The sequence below is a fragment of the Vanacampus margaritifer genome, chromosome 15 (genome assembly GCF_051991255.1).
Source record: "Vanacampus margaritifer isolate UIUO_Vmar chromosome 15, RoL_Vmar_1.0, whole genome shotgun sequence".
Taxonomy (NCBI): domain Eukaryota; kingdom Metazoa; phylum Chordata; class Actinopteri; order Syngnathiformes; family Syngnathidae; genus Vanacampus; species Vanacampus margaritifer.
Window position 1 is genome coordinate 11,050,997 of NC_135446.1, and position 6,000 is coordinate 11,056,996.

At 38.0% G+C, this 6,000-nt stretch overlaps 1 protein-coding gene across 1 annotated transcript in view; it reads right to left on the minus strand.

The window, feature by feature from the left end:
- The window catches only part of large1 (LARGE xylosyl- and glucuronyltransferase 1), an 83,849-nt gene extending 79,699 nt beyond the window's left edge, over positions 1-4,150 (minus strand). The window contains exon 1 of the mRNA XM_077544931.1: positions 3,624-4,150. The gene's annotated coding sequence lies outside the window, so the exon portion shown is untranslated. The remainder of the gene's footprint in view (positions 1-3,623) is intronic.
- Between the last annotated feature and the right edge of the window lie 1,850 nt (positions 4,151-6,000).

The window sequence follows — 6,000 nt, forward strand, 5'->3', positions numbered from 1 at the left end:
TCTTTATCATGTCCAAATCGGATATGAAACTACCTCCAGCATATGGTTACAATCCGCCCCGCAAAAAATCGGATTTCATGTGTTTTGTGAGTGTTCAGACAACAAAAGAGCCATCCACTTTCAATCTGGATGGGCTACAAATCGGATTTGGGCTGGCAGTCTGAACAAGGTCTTACCGATATGCTTTAGTTGCACAGTAAACATAGTCAATAGGTGGTTTCATTTCACCAGCCCAACTTGATATGTAAAACCAGTTTAAGATATGTCAAATGTGACATCAGTAAAAAAAATTATGTACAGTGCAAAGATCTCACATCTTCCCATATGCTTGAATTAATGTCGGACTAAAACTAGCTGGCCACCAAATAGCTAAGAGAATGAGAAAGCCGACTTAATCATTTTAACATCAAGCTAGACCTCAAAAGCGGATTACCACAAATATCTTGTGAGTCATACGGTAGCAGGATGGCAAATGGCTAGCAGAAAAACTGCCACTGTGCGACATGACTGTAATGTAGTAAAGTCAATTTAATTTACATGGCACTTTTCACAGAGAGGACTCCAGAGGGTTGCTTGGTTACAACACACCAAAAAAATATAACAAAATTGTTGCTACTAACTATAATTAAAATCAATAGTAGCATAGCAATGTAGCAAGCATAGCAATGTAGCAAGCTCCCGATTACCTAGCTGCCAAATACGTCTACACAAGGTAGAGTTTTATTTATCGGCAAAGCAACTTTCATCATTAAAGTTAAGAGAGTGTTTAAAGACTGTTTTAATGTTTTAACATAAAGTAGGACCTTAAAAGTCAAACACCCCCAAAAAAGAAGGGATGGTATAAAACAAAACTTTTAAAACAGTTAGCTAGCCGCTGATTAGATTTTCTTTTTAAAATATGAAAAAAAATGGGACTGTGTTGTTCAAGGTTCAACGTTATGTCTGAAGTAATGCTGACACATTCCATTCAGAAACCTCCTTATCCAAACTGACACATTGGTTATTCAACAAAACTAAATAATATTGTGCTTAGTCCTATAATACAAAATCAATTATTTGCTTCTAATCAAAGATCCTGTAAACAAAATAATTCCCCAGATGGTCAATAGTCAACATTATTCCAAGATAACCAATTCCAAACTACTGTAGTGAGCAACACATTAACTGAGAAAATACAATCGCTTTTAATCACTAATTGGGGGCCTACAGTGTAATCGTTTTACTTGATAAATCATATGACTGCTGGAACAATAACCAGTGATTATCGTTTTAATTACGAAATGTGTTTTCTAGTTGCTCCCCAGGTCAGTCAGGAGAATTAGGTGGCACTGCCATAAAGAATATTAATTTCAAACAAGGCACATTAATCAGCATGGCACAGCAAACCAATGGTTTTCTTTAATAACCAACAATTGTAAGGTTACTTCATGCTGCCAAGAAATTGTACACATTTAAAGTAGTTTACAGAAGCCACTTCATTTAGAAATAAATTAATATGGTTTGTGTTGGTACGAGAACAATAGAAAAATAATTTGTGATCATCACAGTAGATAATTTGACATTTTTATTATCATTTGCGCGTTGTGCCTCCCCACTTCATAACAATAATGTTTGAACTAGCATTACAAATATTAAAATCAACACTGTACAATAAACTAGTGATTTGTCATATCCCATCCGGCGTCCTGCATTGTTAGTGATAGATTGTATTTTTTTGTTGTTAATTTTTTATATTGGTATTGATTTGAAACTGGACCTATTTGGATCTGCAATGTAAACGGCCAGAGATCAACTTTGTGACTGACAAGTTGAATAATAGCAAAATGAGAACATCATTTTAGACATTCTGACCTGATTTTGATGCGAAACAAACTGCATCGACAATTCCGAACCTCCAAGTAAGTATGGCCGCCATTTTGATTTGTGATATAAGCTTGGAATTGTCAATACTTTCCAGTAGCTTTCACATTAGCCTGATTAGCTTTCTTAACTTCCTGTACACGCAGGAGAAATATATCACATCACACATTTCCCCCCACAATTTCAAACAGTTCCCAGGTGTCATGTCAACATGTCAAGTTAGTCCTTGAACCAGTAGGCAAAAGACAGGGGGAAGTATTTGGATGAGTGGGATTCCCCTTCCAGGACCGAGGTTTTACAGTTTAGACAAACAATCTTTGACACTCATATTCACACCCAAGGTAAAAAGTACATTTCCACAATGTCCCCTTTAACTAACTACATGACTCTTATTTGACACACCAGAGACAGAGAACCATCTACAGCAATACAGGTCTTGACTTGCCTGTGACCCAACTTAGAAGTTTTTCAAGATTACAAGCCAATGCTCGGCCACTTGCGAGCAACAATTTGTGATTTAAAAAACAAACACACAAAAAAAAAAAAGTCCATATGAACGTCAGATGGTGGCAGCAAACTTAACCCGCTTCACAATAAGCAGCAGTTTGGCAGATAGTGAACTTGCGTCAAGCTGTTTATTACCATTCCCAATTCAAGTTTGTTGCCAAACTAAGCATAAAATAGAAAATTACATGATGTGCATTTAAAGCGACCACAAAACTGCCTTGGGAAAGTCTGCTAGCTTAATGCTGTGCTGTAGACAAACATAATACTCACAGCAATATTATATACTCTTTATTCTACACAAAAAATGACTACTTTTAGTGCAGCTTAGTCATTTAGCTGTGAAGCTCTTCTTCGTTTGTGTCTGTATATCTGCAATATCCTGCCCCCTGGTGGCCAAGTCACATACAGTAAACCGAAAGGAGCACTATCGGACGAAATAAAGGCATGTCCATTCATTTAAATTGTAAGAAATGATTTGAGATAGTTTGAAGTTACCAGTGTGGTCATGGAATTCAATTTGTATATAATGGCACCACTGTATTTGTACATAAACATAAAAATGTTTAATTTTCCAGATCTCCTTTAAATAAATACTACATAACACGTATGTATGGACCCCCCCTTCTACATTTGTCATTAATATATTGACAGGGTTATGAGAAACTTCACAGGCGGTTTAATGGCATAATTATTGTGATAGACAACAGCATTCCTATCCACATACGATTGTGACAAAAATAATAATATTATTATTATAACTATGATAGGAATATTAATGTTTTAAAGTGACTGGATACTTAAGTATAATAGAATGAAAAGTAACATTTGTGCGATCTTTATCACTGTGCCACTTGTTAGCTACACGTCTTACGTCAGTTGGTATTCCCCCCTCCAACTCAAAAAAAAAGAAAAAACAAAATAAAAAGCAGCACAGGACATAACATGTACTCAATGATTTGCAGGACAGATGAATGCATGCATTCGGAACGGGACAGCTGGCTAAACCCATGTGCGGTTAATCCCCTCACCGTGTTCTATTTATTGGTTTGTGGAGGTTTAACATGAAGCCCAAAATTGACATGCATTTACATTTTTGGTGTTTTTTTCTTTTTCTTTTCCTCCGCCTGAACAACATGACTCTGGAAGTGGAACAGAAGCACAGCCCAAAATAACGCAGGGTGAGCGTTTTAAAAGGGGGCTGGTGAGGTAAGGTCACCGAGCTAATGGCTCGCGAAAAACTGCGGATTTGAACTCACCTGATGCGGAGAGCCGTCGAAGACGCTGGAGTCCAATGAAAGACTGCCTTTAGTGAGCTATTTAAAAAAAAAAAAACTAAATAAAATAAAAAAGCGAAAAATCCCACGCGGCTTCTGCTCGTGAATGTCTACGGTTCCTTCATCACAGTTTTTGCTGCGGAAGAGTTTTTTTTTTTTCCGGGGTGCTGTGTCAGTGACAGCCAGCCAACCTCAGCACACAGCAAAGCGGAGCGGCTATGTGTCCTCCATGTAAAGATTTAAACCTCAAGACGGCACATTCTGTCTCATTAAGAGTAGCGGGACTTGATTACAGCGACACACGCGCGATCACGGCCATAGCCGGAGCTGGCAAAAGCGTGACGAGCTCGGCTCCATATGAAAAAAATAAATAAAAATCCCTTTGACGTCTCCTGTTGAGTGTCCGTACATGTAATCTTCCACGGAGGTATTTTGTTGTCGTCCCCGCTCCAGATTGTGCCTGATGAGTTTTCGGCCTCAACACAGCAGCTCTTTCTTCCTGCCAGGCAGCCAGCAGCCAATCACAGAGAGGCGTTGGGAAAGGGCGGCAAGAATTACAGAAGTGGATTTCCAGGACCGGAGCTACTGTTCATCCTGTCTCTCTACTGTACACACAATTCTATCAATCTATCTATCTATCTATCTATCTATCTATCTATCTATCTATCTATCTATCTATCTATCTATCTATCTATCTATCTATCTATCTATCATACAAAAATAACAAGAATGCCTACATTACTGTTAAACACCGGGTGTATTCTTTTGGTATGACATATTTACTGGGAGAACACAGAAATTGGCATTGGTTAGACCAGGTGTGCAGAATACAGCACGCAAGAAGAAGAAGATCGTTCACAAATAACAACATGAAAGAAATCTGGTAAAACTCCAGGACATGATGATGAAAGGGAAAAAGGCAACTTGCTGCCCCATTTTCGTGCCCAATGCAGGTTTAGCGCAAAATGCAGCCTTACTTAATTTGGTATTTTCCTAAATGTGCGCTGGTAGAAGTTTCTGTTTGCGCCTTTGTGTGGCGGGAACACAGCCAACTCCCGACCAATGGAAGCGGCTCCCCTCATTTGCTTGAAATTCAACATGGAGAAAGCTGCATGATCGACATGACACGTAGATGCAGGAGATCAGCACGTGCACATTTAATTATTTAGGTACCCACGACAGCAGCCGATACTTGTGGCCGTTTTACGATCAGGAACTAGAAATGAGAAGAATAGAAAATTGCTATTCATTTAATGTCATTTTAAGGTGACAAAAATCTATATTCCAATATATTTGTTTTTTCTTTAAGATTGTCATAATTTTTTGGGGCGAGGGGGGGGGGGTCATTTTATGTATCATACATCGTACAACACATGACATTATATCTATCTGCTATAATGGCCATGCCTCAGCAAATAATCGAACCACGATAATGCTAATAGAGTCCAATAGCAGCGCTCTGCAAAGCCAATAACACGCATGTACATATTGATTCAATTTCCAGTGGCTGCAGATATATTTGCAATATGGCCCAATTGTTGTCGAGAAAGCCCCCGGGTGTTTTATTCACGCGTCACAGAGTCAGCATCTTGCAAGTGGAAAGTTTGATCCTCCGCAATTATTATGTAATGTGAGACACCGAGCCCCCCAAATGATTCCTCATGCTGCACCATCAGTGAATGAATGAGACCTGTATTTGTTTCCATGGCAGCGTACACTATTAGGACTGTGTTAATGCATAAACGAGGAGGCAGCAATGGGAAATCTTCTGTGAATACCGTGAAGGTAAAAAGACATTGTATGAATGCGGTCCACTTACCATTTAAATGGGCTCAATGAAAGCATTGGAGAGCAGACCATTTCAAAGGTGTCATATAGAGCATTTTCATCACTACTAAAAGCAATTCTCAAATGTCTTCATTTTGTTAAAACACCCCAAGGATCGAGAATTACTACATACACTACATTGTATGTGGCGCAATATGTACAGTAATAGTGGCATTATGGAAGTGCAGGACGGCTCGCTTAGATACATTTTCAGAAATTATATATATAAAAAAAAAAGCCAACCATTTATATTAGGGGTGTCAGGTGATTACATTTTTTAAATCATAATTAATCGCATGATTTCAATAGTTAACTCGTGGTTAATCACAAATTTTATATCTTCTAAATGTACAATAAAAGAAAATGTTTTTATACTCTTGTCAACATAAAAGTAAAAACAAAGTTGAACTTATACAAATATGGTTTCATCTTTTAGTCATTGATACAGTAAAATGATGTATTGTACTGTAAACAAACAAGTGTGATATTGATTTGTGTTGAGGTCATTTTCCCTGCCACTAGATGGCATAAT